This window comes from Zalophus californianus, chromosome X, assembly GCF_009762305.2.
Source record: "Zalophus californianus isolate mZalCal1 chromosome X, mZalCal1.pri.v2, whole genome shotgun sequence".
Taxonomy (NCBI): Eukaryota; Metazoa; Chordata; class Mammalia; order Carnivora; family Otariidae; genus Zalophus; species Zalophus californianus.
Genome location: NC_045612.1, coordinates 89,989 through 109,191, shown reverse-complemented (window position 1 = coordinate 109,191; position 19,203 = coordinate 89,989). Strand labels below are relative to the sequence as shown.

Here is a 19,203-nt window from a genome sequence, read left to right as displayed (position 1 = left end):
ATTGTGTGTGTAGATATGAGTTCAGATTAAAAAGTCTGATCTGAAGATACAAAATTGGAAGTCCTCAGCACATAGTTGCTAATTGAAGGCATAGGACCAAATAAAATCAGGTGGAGTTGAAATGTAGAATAAGAAGGAAAGAGAATTCAAGCCCAAGCTCTGAGAGACTCTCAACATTTATAATGGGTAGGAGGGGGAGAAATTTCCAAGTAATATTGAAAGAGGGAATTCAGAGAGGTAGGAAGAAAGCAAGAGTGTGGTGCCATGGAAGGTAGAAGAGTGTGTTTCACTAAGTAAAACGCTGCATGGAAAGGTCAAATGAGATAAGGACTGAACAGTGTTTATTGAATTTAGCTATAAAAAAGTCTTTAATGGGAGCTCTCTTAGATTGCAGATGGTTAAAGAGTACGAGACAGGTATATAAGTGTTTTTAATGATGACTGCCAGACTGTAGCTCCTAGGAGAAACCATAGCTTACTTTTTTCTCTCCTGTCCTCTTTTTTCAAACATAATGTCTGGGTCTAGGGAAAACAGTCCAAGTCAGCATAGCTGTAGGTACTGAGCAATGTTTTTCTTCCTTGATTCCATTTCTATGGCATTGGGAAATGTGGCCTTTCATGTTATTGGAAGGTAACATCAGAGGTTCTGGTTTGGGCTTGGAAGGAAGCCAGTTAAGTCTTTAGGATAAAAGAGAGAGGGAGGGAGGGAGAGCAGAGAGAGAAAGAGAAACAGAGAGAGAATTTTTCTATGTGACTCACACCAGCCTACTAGAGTTTTTATTTAATATTTGGTTCCAAGTTCTCAGCTAACAATAAAGCATTTTTGTTTGGTTTCTTTGTCTTCTTTGAGCCTATATCTACCTCAGGGACCTCACTGAAAGGAAGGATAGTTTGAATAGGTCAGGATTCATATATTCCTGGGATTTCCTATCAAAATATAATCTCAATAGATTCTTTTAACATCTCCCCATTTCATCTTTTTACATGACCAAGCTACCAACTTGAATTACAGATCCTTTGACAGCCTATCTTGTTCCCAAAACAGTGCTTGTACATTTATATTGAAATCTTTCTGATATTCATATACCTCTCATCTATAGTAATAGAGTCATAACTTTAAACTTCAATCCTATGGTTGTCACCCTCCTGCTGACAAACTCCCCCAAGAAATTGACCATATACCTGGGCCAATTTCTATAGTTTGTTAACACTTTCCCAATATCAGGCTCTGTTCAACTACCTGACTGAAATTTCATGTGTCATGTGCATTGAATCTGCTATTTAGTACTTGCCTTATGTTAATGAACATGTCTAGGCTTCTGTTACCAATCCTTCCCAATGTGATCTGTATAGTCATTGACCAATGTGTTAAGTTTTAGCCTCATTTCTCATACCTATAGGAAAAAAGTAATAACCAATTGTGGTTCCAATTGGCTTCTTGAAGAATAAAATGATCTAATTTTGAAAGGAGCTCATTGGTTCTTCTAAATATATTTGTCCATAGTGTTTCCTCAGGTCAATACTAACGTCTCTACCATTTGCTTTTTGTAATAAGATTTCATTGAGTTTACTTTTGTGGCTACATAGATTTGGGGACGAGACCTTTTTCCCTTCACAAAATGACCTAATAGCTTAAAATTTTTATAAAGTTATTATTTACATATAATAAAGTTCATCCATTTTAAGTTTACAGTCAGATGAATTTTGATAATTGTATACAATTGTGTAACTACCACACACATAGCCAGGTTTGGGAACCACTGCTACCTCTATCTACATTCAAACTATTTTTAGTAATTTTCTCAGGTAGTTTTTTATAAACACTCCAGTTTGAGCACCACTGACATATTTTATTATTGTTGCTTGGCCCAGGGTTACTTTGAATCCGATCCCTTTTCTCTCTTTTTCTTTCATAGACTGTTGATATGTTGTGGGGGAGTTGGTTTCTCAGCATGCACAGATAGCTGACTTTTATTTTTCTGCTGATATTACCACATGCAGAGCCATGCATTCAACTGGTGGAGTCAGAGAATGGAAATTGTCATTCTGTTTGGCTTAGCATATTAATGAGGCTTAGTGTTTCCACAATGCATGTCCTGAAGTTCAATGCCAAAGAGAAATGCTTTTTGTCTAAACCACTGTTTGTAATTCAGGGGCTATAGGTACCACTGTGGCCTGATACTCCAGATATCAGGGATGCACCTATAGTAGGTAAAGAGGAATAAAGGTGATGAGGAAAACTATTACTTTTCACTTTAATAGAAAGCAATGACTTTAGAATTAGACCTTCAAAATTTATGTCCTGAGTTTCTGCACCAATATGACACAGAATAAAACAACAATATGGGCCAGAAATTTTCTATGAGATGCACAGGTACTGTTTAGTATCATTATACTCTTCTCCCAGTATTCTCTATGGAGGTATAGAGTGGGTGAGTAGTAAGTTAGAATCATTTTCCATAATAAAAAGCATTCTGAGAATGAAGAATACTTATGCATTAGAGCCATGGGGTCTAATCCTGACTTTGCTACTAACTCTGTTCTAACGCACTTTCCCCATTTTACAATAAGGACAATAAATTAAATAATCTCTGAGGACCCTTCTAGCTCTGAAATTCAATGAAGCTGTAATTCTCACCACTTTTCTCCTCCCAAACTGTGGGGAGAGAGAGATGTGTTGGATTGCTTTTACTCTTTCAGCTTAACAATTAGCTCTTCAGTTGATTAATGCTCTGCTGGCAACAACAGCATCTTAGTGAAGATGATTTAGTATTTCAGCAATTGCTAGATGCTTATAAATGTGCCAGCTTGGTGTATTGAAATTAGTGAGGTTTCTAAAGGTATTTCAAACTGGCTTTAATTAATTAAATGCTGGATAGATGCAGTCCAAGGTTAACTACTTAATAAATTGGCAACCAAATAAAAAATTGAACCAAACATTTTGAGCAGTTTACTGGAAGAGATCTGGGCTTTCCACCAAGAGATTCTGTAGCAATGCTGGCAGCAGGGTGGGCCATTTTTAAGCTCCTGACTCATTGTCACTATACCCTTTCACCCAGGACTGAACCCTTCCCCACAAAACAAAAACAAAAACAAAAACAAAAAACAAAAAAAACTGCACAGTGTCACTTGATTGGTAGCAACAATGTCTGTGTTAGTGTCCACAGACTAAAAGAAAGTCCCCACATGAAATGTTAATAGTTGAGACAAGAGCCATCTTTAATTCACTGTGTATTTGAACATAAGAATATTGTAAATGGTGATAATTCTTATGTATGTAGAAAAGTTCCTTGCTATCTCTGAACTGGTATTTAAGTTGAAGACTAGAAAAAGGGATCATAAAGTAAGATAATATGATCCTGTTTAGAAGACTGTAGAGAGTGTTAAGGTGTTAAAGATCTGAAAATGAGAATTAAGGGTTGCCCATGTACCTACTAAGAGATTAATTCAGGGAAATTTCTGTTTTCTGAGAAACTATAGGAATAGATATTATCACTCAGGTTGTCAGGAAGCTGTATTTAAAGAAATCTGACCATTTTTTTAAGTTATAAAACCAAGAAACACATTAAGCAGCTACTTCGTGCTCAACTCTGTGCTAAATGCTATGGAGAACATGAGAAAGAAATGAGATTCCTGCCTGAGAGTACTTACAAAGACAGCATAATATAATGGAATGAGTTAAGGACGGAGAGTCAGAAGTCTTAGATTCCACCAGCTTACTCTATGACTTTGGTAAGGGACTTCTCTCCAAGTTTCAGATTCCCAGATCATTGAAATAGAATTCAATGTGATAATATGTGACAGTACCTCAGAAATTATGAAGAGCTAATCACATGTGGTCAGTGACAATACAGTTGCTAATGACTGGAGGTAATAATGGTATAGTAAAAACAAACAAACAACAACAACAACAAAACCCAGACACGCTGATAGACAAATTTGGGTTAGAATCCTGTCCTTGTCATTTACTGTGTGGCCTTCGGAAAGTTACTTAAACTCTATAAGCCTCAGTTCCCCATTTGTAAAATTAGGATAATGATAACAATAAAAACTTACCACATAATATTGTTGCCTATCACATAGCAGGTATTTAGTAATGGTAGCCTTTATTACTCATCAAAATAAATACAGTTAAGGGCGCCGGGGTGGCTCAGTCAGTTAAGTGACTGCCTTCAGCTCAGGTCATGATCTCAGGGTCCTGGGATCGAGCCCTGCATCAGGCTCCCTGCTCAGCGGGGAGCCTGCTTCTCCCTCTCCCTCTGCGGCTTCCCCCTACTTGTGCTTTCTCTCTCTGTCAAATAAATAAAAAAATAAAAAAATCTAAAAAAACAAAAACAAAAACAAAAAAACCCAAAAACAAAAAAACAAAATAAATACAGTTAAGTAGGAAACTGTATTGTATAAGCTGTAAAGGCAATGGGAATTTAAAATTCCATGTCAAAATATACTGTGAACAAAGCTACCATGGTAGCTGAAATAGCTGAAAGTATCCCTTTTTAGAAATTTTACATAATGATTTTGCATTCTTTGGGTAAATACCCAGTAGCGCGATTGCTGGATGATAAGGTAGTTCTATTTTTAACTTTTTGAGGAAACTCATTGTTTTCCACAGGGGCTGCACCAGTTTGCATTCCCACCAACAGTGCAAGAGGTTCCCCTTTCTCCCCATCTTCACCAACATCTGCTGTTTCTTGTGTTGTTGACTTTAGCCATTCTGAGAGGTGTGAAGGGATACCTCATTGTAGCTTTTATTTGCATTTCCCTGAAGGTAAGTGATGATGAGCATCTTTTCATGTGTCTATTGACCATCTATTGACCATCCTCTTTGGAGAAATGTCTGTTCATGTCTTCTGCCCATTTTTTAATTGGGTTATTTGTTTTTTGGGCATTGAGTTTTGTAAGGTCTTTATATATTTTGGATACTAACCTTTTATCAGATAAGCCATTTGCAAATATTTTCTCCCATTCTGTAGATTACCTTTTAGTTTTGTTGATTGTTTCCTTCACTGTGCAGAAGCTGTTTATTTTGATGAAATCCCGATAGTTTATTTTTACTTACGTTTCTCTTACCTTAGGAGACATATCTAGGGATACATGCACCCCCTATGTTTATAGCAGCATTATTTACAATAGCTAAAATATGGAAGCAGCCCAAGTGTCCATCAATAAATGAGTGGATAAGGAAGGTGTGGTATATATATACAATGGAAGATTTTTTAGCCATGAAAAAGAAAGAAATCTTGCCATTTGCAAGGAGATGGATAGATCTATAGAGTATTATAATATTCTAAGGGAAAGAGAGAAAGACAAATACCATATGATTCCACTCATGTGTGGAATTTAAGAAACAAAACAAAGGCTCAAAGGGGAAGAAAAAGAAACAGAGAGGCCAACCAAGAAATGGGCTTTCAACTATAGAGAACAAACTGATGGTTACCAGAGGGGAGGTAGGTGGAGGGTTGAGTTACATAAGTGATGGGGATTAAGGAGTGCACTTGTTGTGATGAGCACAGGGTGATATATGGAAATTTTGAATCACTAAATTGTACACCTGAAACTAATATAACACTGTATGTTAACTAAAAACTTATAAAAACCTAAAAAATAAAAAGAAATTTTATATAATGAAAATAGGCCTTTAAAAGAAAACCATGTTTGTATGTTTTAAGAAATTATGTGGGATTAACTCAGGCAGAAGCAATGGAGATAGATATGAGAGTTGTTGAGGAGTTAAAATCTATGAGTTAATAACTCATTGGTGAGTGAAAACATGACAAATGAAGGAAGGTGACTCTCAAGTTTCTGGCTTGAATGATTGGATAGATGATGGTGCCTGTTCACTCAACAAAAATTTACTGATGCCTACTATATACCAGGTCCTAGACATAGGGCAGTAAGCTAAACAGACATAATTCTTGTCCACATGCTTGTTACAGTCTAGTGGAGGAAACAGGATATAAACAAAATATACCAAAAAAGTAGTTCTAAACCATGTTAGGTGTTAAGTAAGAAAATTACAGAGTGCTATCTCAAAGTATGCCAGGGAGACATAATAGTGAATGCAAAAGGATAAGGTTTTGAGTGAAAGACAAAATTATGACCTCATTTTTTGAACATGTTAAGTTTTGGAGTATCAGTGGGAGACATAGTTGAAGATATCCAGATGTCATGTGAAGATTCAGATTTAGAACTCAGAGTAGATCTGGGTAGCAGATATTAAAAGAAAATTTATTCAGATGGTGACTGAAGTTATAAAATTACATGAAGTCACCTAAAAACAACATAGAGAGCAGGGTGCCCCAGAGGGGTGTTTGTGTGTGTGTGTGCATGTGCCGTCTTGTTTTCAATTGGATTTGAATGTCTTCCGTTGGGGCACACACTCTATACTTCAAACACAGTCCATATCATTCCTTATTTTCTTATACCTGAACAACTTCAATTTCATAAATACATTTTACCTATTTGGCCTCTGGAAACATTTGAGTTTTCATTTCTGGTAGAATAAAAAGGAGTGGACTTCCTAACATTTAACATTTAAAACAAATACTAACCTACCAAAATATGTTAAATATTATTTGTAAATTATCATATGAAAAAGCACTTTTTTCTATTTTGATGTAAAGTTCTATGAATTTTAGCATTTGTATTGATATATGTAACCACCCTCACAATCTGGGCACAGAACAGTTTCAACAGCCAAAAATAGCTACCTCATTCTACCACTTTATAGTCATATCTCCCTCCACCCATAAACCCTGACAATCTGTTCTCCATCCTTTATAGTCTTGTCTTTTTCAGAATGCAATATAAATGAAATAATGCAATATGTAGACTTTTGAGAGTGGCTTCTTTCATGCAGCATCATGTCTTTCTTCGAGAGTCATCCAAGTTGTTCTGTATAACAGTAGTTTGTTCTTTTTATTCTGAGTAGTATTCTATTGTATGAGTGTACTACAGTTTGTTCAGTGTTTGCCCATGGAATGATGTTTAGATTCTTTCCAGTTTTGGGCAATTATACATACAGCTGATATACACATTGCTGCTTAGACATAAGTTTTCATTTCTCTGGAGCAGAGACTCAGGATTGAGATTGCTAGGTCATATGGTAAGTCTATGTTTGACTTCACAGGAAACTTCCAAACCATTTTCCAAAGTGACTGTCACATTTTTGTTCCTTCTAGTAATGTATGAGAGTCCCATTTGCCCATATCCTTGTCAGTGCTTGGTAGTATCAATATTTATTCAAATTTCTTTTTTGTTATAAAAGTAAAGGATGCATGAGTTGATTTTTTAAAGGAAATATACCAGAAAGGCAAAAAAAATGTAAAATAAAATCCTCCATTGCCTCTCCCCCTAACCAGGATAAACCTATTGGTTTCAAGTATATCTTTTCAGAAGTATTTAACTTATTTGTAAGTATATATGGACATATACAACTATCCTTGTGCTGTTTTTTAAAATTCAAATGGACAAAGATATCAGACAAGAAATACTTACCTATACCTCGATGATAGGTAATATATTGCTTTGTCAGGAAAATGCCTTAAAAAAACTATTGTAATGCTTTGGTAAAGTGAATTGTTACAGCCATTCCCATTTCCATGAATTCATCCTTACTGTAAATGGGGATTTAAGAATATAGTAAGAATAAACTAAATGTTTATAGCAGTTTGCCAGTTTGACACCTAATTGCCAAAATTGGAAACAAGCTACGTGACCTCCAGCTGTACATCCATCAATGGAATACTACTTAGCCGTTCAAAGGAACACACTTCTGATAACACACAGAAACATGGAGGAATCTCAAATGCATTATGCTAAATAAAAATAATTTGTTTAGCTGACTCAAGATTAACAGAGTGTCTGATTCTGTTTATATGACATTCTGAAAATGGCAAACTATAGGGATGGAAAAAAATTCAGTGAAGGGTTTTGTACTCCAGGGATTGAGTACGGGGAGTAAGGATAATGACAAAAGGGACATAAGTGAATTTGGGAGAATGATGGAACCGTATTATACTTTGATTTGGTGCATATTTCAAAATGTAAAAATAATGACTTGCATTCTATGTAAATTATAACTCAATAAAAAACAAATACCACCACCAAATGAATAAATAAAATTCAAATGGTATTATAAGTGAATATGGCTCCGTACATAAATGTACATTGTACATTAACATCTACAATCCACTTTAAGACAATTTTTTTATAAGGTGTAAGGTTAAGTTTGAGGGTGTTTTTGTTTTATTTTGTTTGCATACTGATGTTCAATTATTGCAACACAATTTGCTGAAAAAACTATCTTTGCTAAATTGAATTGCTTTTGCACCTTGGCCAAAAATCACTTGGCCACATTTGTGTGGGCATATTTCTTTTTTTAAATTTAACTTTGTTTTTTTATTTAACTTTTTATTTTTATTCTGGTTAGTTAACATACAGTGTTATATTAATTTCAGGAGTATAAAATAGTAATTTAACCCTTCCATATATCACCCTGGGCTCATCACAACAAATGCACTCTTCAATTCCCATTACCTATTTCCCCTGTCCCCCACCCATCTCCCCCCGGTAACCATCAGTGTGTTCTGTACAAATAAGAGTCTGAAAACAATGAATCATGGATCACTACATCAAAAACTAATGATGTATTGTATGGTGACTAACATAACATAACAAAATAAAATAAAATAAAAGAGTCTGTTTCTTGGTTTGCCTTTCCCTCCTTTTTTCCCCCTTTGACCCTTTGTTTTGTTTCTTAAATTCCACATATGAGTGAAATCATTGGTATTTTTCTTTCTCTGCCGTATTTCACTTAGCGTAAATATTATCTAGCTCCAGCAATGTTGTTGCAAATGGCAAGATTTCATTCTTTTGTTTGGCAGAATAATATATATGCGCGCGCACACACACACACACATATGTATGTATACCATGTCTTCATGTCTTCTTTGTCCATTCATCTATTGATGGATACTTGGGCTGCTTCCATAACTTGGCTATTGTAAATAATGTGGTTATAAACATAGGGGTGCATGTACACCTTTGAATTTGTATTCTTGTATTTTTGGGTAAATACCCAGTAGTGTGATTGCTAGATTATAAGTAGTTCTATTTTTAACTTTTTGAGGAATCTCCATACTGTTTTCCACAGAGCCTGCACCAGTTTGCATTCCCACCAATGATACACAAGGGTTCTTCTTTCTCCACATTCTCACAATCACCTGTTTTTTTTCTTGTGTTGTTGATTTTAGGTATTCTGACAGGTGTGAGGTGATATCTCATTGTACTTTTCATTTGCATTTCCCTGATGAAAATGATGATGAGCATCTTTTCATGTGCCTGTTGGCCATCTGTATGTCTTCTTTGGAAATATATCTATTCATGTCTTCTGCCCATTTTTTAAATTGGATTATTCATTTTGGAAGTGTTGAGATTTATAAGTTCTTTATATATTTTGGATACTAACCCTATATCATATATGTCACTTGCAAATATCTTCTCCCATTGCTTAGGTTGCCTTTTAGTTATGTTGATTATTTCATTCACTGTACAGAAGCTTTTTATTTTGATGTTGTCGCAATAGTTTATTTTAAATTTTTTTCCTTGCCTCAGGAGACATACCTAGAAAGATGTTGCTATGGCTCATGTCAAAGAGGTTACTGCCTGTGTTCTCCTCTAGGACTTTTATGGTTTCAAGCCTCATGTTTGGTATTTAATCCATTTTGAATTTATTTTTGTGTATAACAAAGTGGTCCAGTTTCATTCCTTTGCATGTTGCTGTCCAGTTTTCCCAACACCATTTGTTGAAGAGACTTTCTTTTTCCCATTGAATATTCTTTCCTGTTTTGTTGAAAATTAATTGACCATATAATTGTGGGTTCATTTTTGGGTTTTCTAGTATGTTCCATTTATCTCTGTGTCTATCTTGTGCCAGTACCATACTGTTTTGATGATTGTAGCTTTGTAATATAACCTGAAGTCAGGAATTGTTTTGCCTCCAGCTTTTCTTTTCCTTTTCAAGATTGCTTTGGCTATTTGGGGTCTTTTGTGGTTCCATACAAATTTTGGGATGGTTTGTTCTAGCTCTGTGAAAAATGCTAGCAGTATTTCGATAGGGGTTGCTTTAAATCTGTAGATTGCTTTGAGTAGTATAGACATTTTAACAATATTTGTTCTTCCAATCCATGAGCATGGAATGCCTTTTCAATTCTTTGTGATGTCTTCAATTTCTTTCCCCAGTCCCTCATAGTTTTCAGAATACAGGTCTTTCACCTCTTCGACTAGGTTTATTCCTAGGTATCTTATTGTTTTTGGTGCAATTGTAAATGGGATTGATTTCTTAGTTTCTCTTTCTTCTGCTTCATTATTGATGTATAGAAATGCAAAAGATTTCTGTACATTGGTTTTGCATTCTGCAAATTTACTGAATTTGTGTATCAGTTCTAGCAGTTTTTGGTGGAGTCTTCTGGGATTTCCATATAGAGTATCAAGTCATCTGCAAATAGGGACAGTTTCACTTCTTCCTTGCTGATTTGGATGCCTTTTATTTCTTTTTGTTGTCTGACTGCTGTGGCTAGGACTTCCACTACTATGTTGAATAAAAGCAGTGAATGTGGACATCCCTGTCTTGTTCCTGACCATAGAGAAAAAGCTCTCAGTTTCTCCCCATTGAGGATGATATTAGCTGTGGGTCTTTCATATGTGACCTTTACTATGCTGAGGTATGTTACTCTAAACCTACTTTGTTGAGGGTTTTTATTGAGAATGGATGTTGTATTTTGTCAAAGGCTTTTTCTGCATCTATTGAAAGGATCATATGGTTCTTTTGTTTTATTGATGTGATGTGTCGTGTTGATTGATTTGCAAATATTGAACCACACTTGCAGCCCAGGAATAAATCCCACTTGATCGTGATGAATGATTTTTTAAAATATATCATTGGATTTAGTTCACTAGTATTTTATTGAGAAGTTTGCACCTATGTTCATCAGGGATATTGGCTTGCAGGTCTCTTTTTAGTGGTGTCATTGTATGGTTTTGCTATCAGGGTAATGCTGGTATAGAATGAATTTGAAAGTTTTCTTTCCTTTTCTATTTTTTTGGAATAGAGAAAAATAGGTATTAGCTTTTCTTTAAATGTTTGGTAGAATTTACCTATAAAACCATCTGGCCCTAGACTGTTGTTTGTTGGGAGTTTTTGATTACTGATTCAATTTCTTTGATGGTTATTGGTCTGTTCAATTTTTCTATTTCTTCTTGATTCAGTTTGGGAGGTTATATACTTCTAGGAATTTACCCATTTGTTCTAGGTTGTCCAATTTGTTGGCATATACTTTTTCAAAATATTCTCTTATAATTGTTTGTATTTCTGTAGTGTTGGTTATTTCTCCTCTCTCATTTATTATTTTATTTATTTAGGTGCTTTCTTTTTTCTTTTTGATAAGTCTGGCTAGAGGTTTATCAATTTTATTAATTTTTTCAAAGAACCAGCTCCTGGTTTCATTGACCTGTCCTATTGTTTTTTGTTCGTTGTTGTTTTTGTTTTTTTAGTTTCTATCTCACTTATTTCTGCTCTGATCTTCATTATTTCCTTCCTTCTGCTGGCTTTAGGCTTAATTTATTGTCTTTTCTAGCTCCTTTAGGTGTAAGGTTAGGTTGTTTATTTGAGATTTTTCTTACTTCTAGAAGTAGGTCTGTGTTGCTATATACTTCTTTCAAATGATTGCTTTTGCTGCATCCCAAAGGTTTTGGACTGTCGTGTTTTCATTTTCATTTGCTTCCATGTGTTTTTCTTTAATTTCTTTGATTTCTTGGTTGACCCATTCATTCTTTAGTAGGATGTTGTTTAACCTCCACGTATTTGTGGTCTTTTTAGATTTTTTTCTTTTGTTGGCTTTTAGTTTGATAGTGTTGTGGTGAGAAAGGATGCATGGTATGATTTCATTCTTTTTGTATTTGTTGAGGCCTGTTTTGTGATCTAATACATGATCTATTTTGGAGAATGTTCTGTGTGCACCTGAAAAGAATGTGTATTCTGCTGTTTTAGGATGGAATGTTCTGAATATATCTGTTAAACCCATCTGTTCCAGTGTGTCATTCAAAGCCATTGTTTCCTTGTTGATCTTCTGTTTAGATGATCTGTCCATTGATGTAAGTGGGGTGTTAAAATCCCCTACTATTATTCTATTATTATCAATGAGTTCCTTTATGTTTGTTATTAATTGTTTTATGTATTTGGGTGCTCCTGTGTTGGGTGCATAAATATTTACAATTGGTATATCTTCTTGTTGGATTGTCTCCTTTATTGTGGTATAATGCCCTTCTTTATCTCTTGTTACAGTCTTTGTTTTAAAGTCTAGCTTGTGCAATACAAGTATTGCTACTTATACTTACTGGTGTGGGCTGAGGTTTGTGCTAATCTTCTGGGGGAGGGGCCTCCCATACTGGAACTGAGGCAAGTGTGATCGAGAAGGGCAGTCTAGCCAGAGTGCAGGGGTGCGGGGCCTTGTGTAAGCAAGTTAGGTAGCCAGGGTCAGCACTGTGCTGCTTCCTGCAGGTTGCTCTGTGTTTATGCTGAGGGGTCGGGAGGAAAAAGGCTCCAAACAGCTTTGTTCCTGGAGAGGTGTCTCTGTGAATACTGCCTCTCAGGGACACCCAAGAAGAGCTGATAATCTCCCCCACTGTATGCCCCAGGTGTTCTTCAGACTGCTGTTTCCATACTGTCTGCCCGCCCCCCCCACCCTGGGTTGTTTGCCTGCCTTCTCTCCAAGAGCAGCACAGTGCCCTCTGGGCTGTTTCTCAGCCAAGCCTGCTGACCTTTAAAACTCCAGGCTTTAAGCTCTGCTGGTTGCAAGAACCCTTGAAATTCAGCCCCTCCTGATTTCCAAGCCAACGGCTTTGGGGAGTTCTTGTGTGTTCCTCCGTGTGCTCCTCTTTGTCTCATCCTTCTCCGTAAACATGGCTCCTTCCCCTCCATAGCAGCCATGGTACATTTCTTCCGTAACCACATCTCCCTAATTCCTACCTTCTTCGATGTGGCCTCTTCTCTCCCTTTGGTTATGGAGTTTGTTCTGTCAGTCTTCAGGTTGATTTCCGGGGTATTTAAGATGATTTGATAGTTATCTAGTTCCGTTCATAGGATGAAGTGAGTCTAGGGTCCTTCTAGGGGACCCTAACCCTAACCCTCTCTGCTTCTTCCAGCCTGCTGTTCATTCCATCAAGGGTGTTGCTCATTTCATTTATTGAGCCCTTTATTTCTGGTATGTTATTCCTTATATCTGTGTTAATGGTCTCACTGAAGCCCTCCACTCTTTTCTCGAGTCCAGTAAGTATTCTTATGATCATTGTTTTAAATTCTCCATCAGACATGTTATTTATATCTGTTTTGCTTAGATCTCTGGCCATGGCTTTGTCATGTTCTTTCATTTCGGATAAATTTCTTTGTGTTCTCATTTTGTCTAAGTCTCTGTGCCTGTTTCTTTGTGTTAGGAAAGTCAGCTAAGTCTCCTGTTCTTGAGAGTAATGGCCTTATGAAGAAGAGGTCCTGTAGTGCCTTGCAGTGCAGTGTCCCCTCCTCCCCACAGCCAGGCACTTCTGGAATGCCTCCACTGTGTGCTGCATGTGCTCTGCTCTTGAGTACTGGCCACTTTAGACCAGTCATCTGCATAGGATCTCTTTGCCTGTTGTGGGCAGTGTTTGGCCCTGACCTAAATGCAGTGTGTGTGTGTGTGTGTGTGTGTGTGTGTGTGTGTGTGTGTGTGTTTAAAGATTTTATTTATTTATTTGACAGAGAGAGACAGCAGAGAGGGAACACAAGCAGGGGGAGTGGGAGAGGGAGTTGCAGGCTTCCTGCCAAGCAGGAAGCCCAATGCGGGACTCGATCCCAGGACCCTGGGATCATGACCCGAGCCTAAGGCAGATGCCCAACAACTGAGCCACCCAGGTGGCCCTAAACGCAGTGTGTTTTAACTAGGTGTGCACTGGTCTGCTTGTGAAATGAGACCTGCTGCCACCAGAACCAAGGCTCTGCGAAACTCCCAGGTGGGAGACAAAGTTTTCAATTAGCAATAATCGCACCTCGGATAAACCTCATTGGCTACGATACTGCCACTGCGCAAAGCTTCAGGTGGGAGACAAAGTATTGGCAGGAGTTTGGGCCAGTCTTCTTGGGGGGGGTCTCACTGCATTGGGACTAAGGCAAATGTGACTGGGAGGGGCAGTTCCACAGGAGCATGTGTGGGGGGAGCAGATCTTGGTGTAAGCAAGTTAGGTAGTGAGTGTCTGCTCTGTGCTGGTTCCCACCAGTGTGCTTATGCTGAGGGGAGGGAGTGGGAAATGGAACTGGCCAGTTCCTTTGTTCCCAGAGGGGTCTGTCCATAAATGGCTACCTTTATGGGATGTGCTCTGAAATGAGCAAATAACCTCCCCACTGCGTGCCCCAGACACTCTTCAGATCACTATGTCCATGCTGTATGTTCCTGGGAGGTTTGCCTGCCTTCTCTCCGGTAGCAACCCCAATGCCCTCTGGGCTCTATCCCAGCCAAGCCTGCTGACCTTTAAAATTCCAGACTTTAAGCCCTGCTGGTTGCAAGAACTCATGAAATTCAGTCCCTCTCTCTTTCCAAGCCAATTGCTGTGGGGATTAATTTTCCTTGTGCGCTAGTCTGTTTCTTGCCTTTCTCTGTGACTGGGTCTCTCTCTCCACCATAGTGGCCATGATCTGTTTCTCTTCCAAACTGTGTCTTTCCCCATTTCCTACTTTCCTGATGTGACCTCTTCTCTACCTTTAGTTGTGGAGTTTGTTCTGCCAAACTTCTGGTTGATTTCTGGGGTATTTAGGATGACTGATAATTATCTAATTGTATTCATGGGACAAGGCAAGACTAGGGTCTTCCTACTCTGCTGCCATCTTCCCCTCTCTCTGGGCAAATTTCTGGGCTCATTATTTTGCTCCATTGATCTATATGTCTATCCCTTTGCTAATGTCATATTGTTTTGATTACCATAGCTTTACAGTAATTCTTAAAATAAGGTAGTGTGATTGCTCCAACTTGATTATTCTTTTTCAAAATTGCTTTAGCTAGGGGTGCCTGGGTGGTTCAGTCAGTTAAGCATCTGATTCTTGGTTTTAGTTCAGGTCCTGATCTCATGGGTCATGACATTGAGCCCTGTGTCAGGCTCTGCACTCAGTAGGTCTACTTTGATATTCTCTCCCTCTGCCCCTTCTTCCACTTGTGCTCTCTCTCTCTCAAATAAATAAATTAAATCTTTTTAAAAAATTGTTTTAGCTATTCTATTTTGTTTGTTTCCCTTATAAATTTTAGCATCAGCTTATCTATATCTACAGAAAAAAATCTTGCTGAGATTTTGATAAGAATTGCGTTAAATTGGGGCACCTGGGTGGCTCAGTTGTTGGGCATCTGCCTTTGGCTTGGGTCATTACCCCAGGGCCCTGGTATCGAGTCCAGCGTCAGGCTCCCTGCTTGGCAGGAAGCCTGCTTCTCCCTCTCCCACTCCCCCTGCTTGTGTTCCCTCTCTCATTGTGTCTCTCTCTGTCAAATAAATAAATAAAATCTTTAAAAAAAGAATTGCATTAAATTTATAATTAATTTTGAATAGAATTTATATTTTTATATGTTGAACCTTCCAATCCATGAACATGGTATATTTATTTTTAGGTGTATTTAGGTCTTCTTTTAATTCTTTCATGAGCATTTTATAGTTTTCAGCATACAGATCTTATACATGCATTGTTAGATTTATACTTAAGTATTTCACTTTTGGAGGGTTATTGTAAATGTATTATTTTTAGATTTTTTTCATTCCCAAATGTACACTAATAGTATATAGAAATATGATCTATTTTTGTTATTATTGACCTTATATCCTTTGATGTTGCTAAACTTACTTATTAGTTCTATATGGTTTTTGGAGATAATGTTCATATTTCACTGAATTCAACTTGCTAATACTTTGTGTTGAATTTTGCATCTGTGGTCCCAAGAGATAATTGGTTTATCATTTCTCGTAATTTTTTGCAATGTCTTTGTCTGGCTTTGATATGAGAGTAACACTGGCCTCATAGAATAAGCTGGTAAGTATGCCTTTCTCTTCAATTTTTGTTAAGAGTTTGTGTAGAACAAACATTTCTTTCCTAAATGGCAGAATTCATCAGTGACAATCTGAGCCTGGTGTATGTCTGTATGGGGGAGTTCATTATAAATTAAAAATATAAGGATATTCAAGCAATCTATTTTTTTTTGTCACACAAAGGAAACTTTATTTGTAGCAAATAAGGAGATCACAGGGGAATAACTTCAAAGTGGTGACTCCCCAAATGGGGGTGAGTGAGTTTCTTTTATTTAAGGATAGGATGAATACTCAGAAAAGGAAGTTTTGTCATCACATGTAGAGGTGGGTATAAAGCAACTGATGCTTACTTAGGAAACATGCTTATACATGTACTGTATGTTATGTTAATGAGGTTTATGTTCCTCCTTGAGTGGAGATTTTAACATTATTATGAGGTAGAGGTGACTATTGGACACTCCATGCTCTCTCTGCACAGGTGTGAGTGGGTGGTTGAGCTCAAACTGGTTTAGGCTGGCTGGAGCTCTTCCTGTTGTTTACCTCTAAAAGATAAGGTTAACATTCCTGTGAAGAAGAAGAGAGGGTCATTGGGGACCTTTCTGATGACAGTTTTAACCTCATTGACCCCATGGAGCATGGTTTCAATCTCCCCTAGATTTATGATCATTCCTCAGTTTTGAAGGAATTGGGACAATGACCACTCTGGCTATTTTCTGCTAAAATGGAATGAAGTTTTGGAGTTTGAGGAATAAAACAACTTTGCACTTTGTTGGAAATCTACCCTGGTACTTGGCTAACCATGTACATTTTGCATGGCCAAAATATTTGGAAAGCACATTTCATTATTACATATAACCCAAATTTTACTAGTCCTTGTAACATTGATTTAATCCTTTGGGGATTCCAGAAAAAGGGTCCAGTATTTAGTATGATTAACTTGTTCCCAGTATAATGTAGTTCTCTAACTTAATTTATCATAACTGGGGGTTATCTATAAGAATCTCATATCTGGAATAAATTTCTATCAAAAGTTCTTGTGGTGTGGTTACAGATTAACATTCTCTCCTTTGACAAGATTTTTCTTAGAAAAACAACATAGATCAACATTCTTTTCTCTTAGCTGGAACTTAACTGTTCTGTTCTGGACCATAGGTGAGAAATTTGCTCCATATCTTATGAACCAGTCTTAGTCTTGAAAATAGGTTAGTTTAACAGTTCTCTCATTTCAGGAGGCAGTCTTGCAGGTGGGCTCTCAAAATTAGGTCTATACTGTGCAAGCAATCAGGTAATTAATGAGACATCTCTATGGAAACAAAAGAAAAACACAGATTAATGACTGGAGCAAATTATAAACCCAGTGTCTGAGTCCTGAGTGTTGCCAGTGAAATACCTCTAGATGTGGGGTTGGAAGCATCCTCACTGGGAGTGGGAGCAGGCAGTGGCAATCTGATGGATTGTTTCTTGTTTGAACTTATTTGAACTCAAATGTCTCTAGTGATCTGAGTGGCCAATACAACAATAGGCATGAAGATTGTGTAAACATGGGGTGTCTGGGTGGCTCGGTCGGTTAAGTGACCAAGTCTTGATTTCAGCTCCAGTTGTGAGCTCAGGCCCCACGCTGGAGCAGTCTGCTTGAGATTCTCTTTCTCCTTCTGCCCCTCCCCGTGCTTCTGCGCTCTCTCTCTCTCAAATAAATAAATAAAATCGTAATAAAAAGGTTGTGTAAACATGGGCCAGTGAGGCAATTTCTCTGAAATTTACCTTAAGTTGTCTAGCTTCAGTTTTCAGGGCTTCAGGAAAAAGGGCAGTTTTAGGTCTCAGTGATTCCAAATCAAGAGAATGAAAGAAAATTGGAAACTTTAGTTTGGAGAGTTATAGCCAGATATTCAAGGAAACCAGAAGAATTCAGGATCCAGCCCAGTTTTATAGGAAACAACAAACAAAGATAATTAATCAGAACTAGAATCTAACATCTACAAAGATGTGTTATTGAAACAATTTTTCTCTAAAATCACACTCATTTCTGTCAAAGATAGCCAAATTAAGGCTAATTTTGTTTGTAAAACAAATCCAATTTTAACAGATTTTACCTATTTACCTACGTGTAGCAAGAATAGTGATTGGCCATATAGGTTTCTTTAAATCTACTTTGCTGGAACTTTTCATAAGGAATTTTAGATTGAACTTTTAATAGCCTCTCAAAGCTAAGAAGCCAAGCCAAATACTTGCCATCAGACTCACCTGCAATACCTATAAATTTGGGTTACTTCTTCTTTTCCTGAGGACCCCAAAACATCCTGAGGTTCCTGCACCTGCCAAAAAGGACATTTTTTACTCACATGATAAAGCTGCTGGGAATTCTGTAAGCAAGGTATCAAGCCAACATTTCCAAGGGGCTTTATTGGCTTCATAAAGTCAACCTTAGTTCTTTAAAGCTGTCTGGTCATATCTGAATCTATGTAAGTCTCTCTCAAATATGACATTCCAGTCAAAGTCTTGGTAATATAACCAGTGTTTCCAATGGTGTTCTGCTCAAGGAAAGCAGATTCTTATTGAACATATGCAAATAACTATAATTGCCATGAAAGAAAGAATACTCAATGAGAGTTTCTGAATTTTGGAGGGCTCAGGTAGGGAGAAAAGATAAATAAATGTTCCAATTTGTTCACAAAGGAATATTTTACCAAATTTCTGTAAGTCATAGATAGCTTAAGATAAAATGTTTGTTTTTTAAATCTAGAAGAACAAACATTAGAGAACCAGCAATGTTTTATACAAAAGTGATAAAAACTATGATCATCTTTCTCAAATCATTTAGTCCCATGTTACTAATTCTTATTCTGTTTGAATGCAGTTTTTTCATTAGTTCCAGAAATTCTTACTCAGTTTAGTTATACAATTTTAAGGGGATCAAAAACCTGTATTTGTTGAAAGTCCTTCCCATGAATCTCCTTGAAGCTGAAACATTTTTGCAAGAGCATCAGAACAATAACTGTTAATGACAAAAGATTCAGAAACGGACATGGTTAAAGATCTGATGAGAATTCATTATAGTGTAGTTGACAATGAAATTCAGTTATTTTTGTGACATACATTTTAATAATTAGAATTT

The 19,203-nt window shown here is 37.0% G+C and overlaps 1 long non-coding RNA gene and 1 pseudogene across 2 annotated transcripts in view; both read right to left on the bottom strand.

The window, feature by feature from the left end:
- Positions 1 to 14,039: 14,039 nt before the first annotated feature.
- Positions 14,040 to 14,123, bottom strand: LOC113931718 (annotated as a pseudogene).
- Positions 14,124 to 16,254: 2,131 nt separating this feature from the next.
- LOC113930857 overlaps positions 16,255 to 19,203 on the bottom strand; it is a 48,197-nt gene continuing 45,248 nt past the window's right edge. Inside the window, exons 2-5 of one of the 2 annotated variants that reach the window (XR_003522621.1) lie at positions 19,010 to 19,083; positions 18,333 to 18,403; positions 17,224 to 17,394; positions 16,255 to 16,655 (exon numbers count right to left, since the gene is read on the bottom strand). This is a non-coding gene — a long non-coding RNA (uncharacterized LOC113930857). Of the gene's footprint in view, positions 17,395 to 18,332; positions 18,404 to 19,009; positions 19,084 to 19,203 lie in introns of both variants that reach the window. The other variant, XR_003522620.1, reaches the window with a different exon arrangement.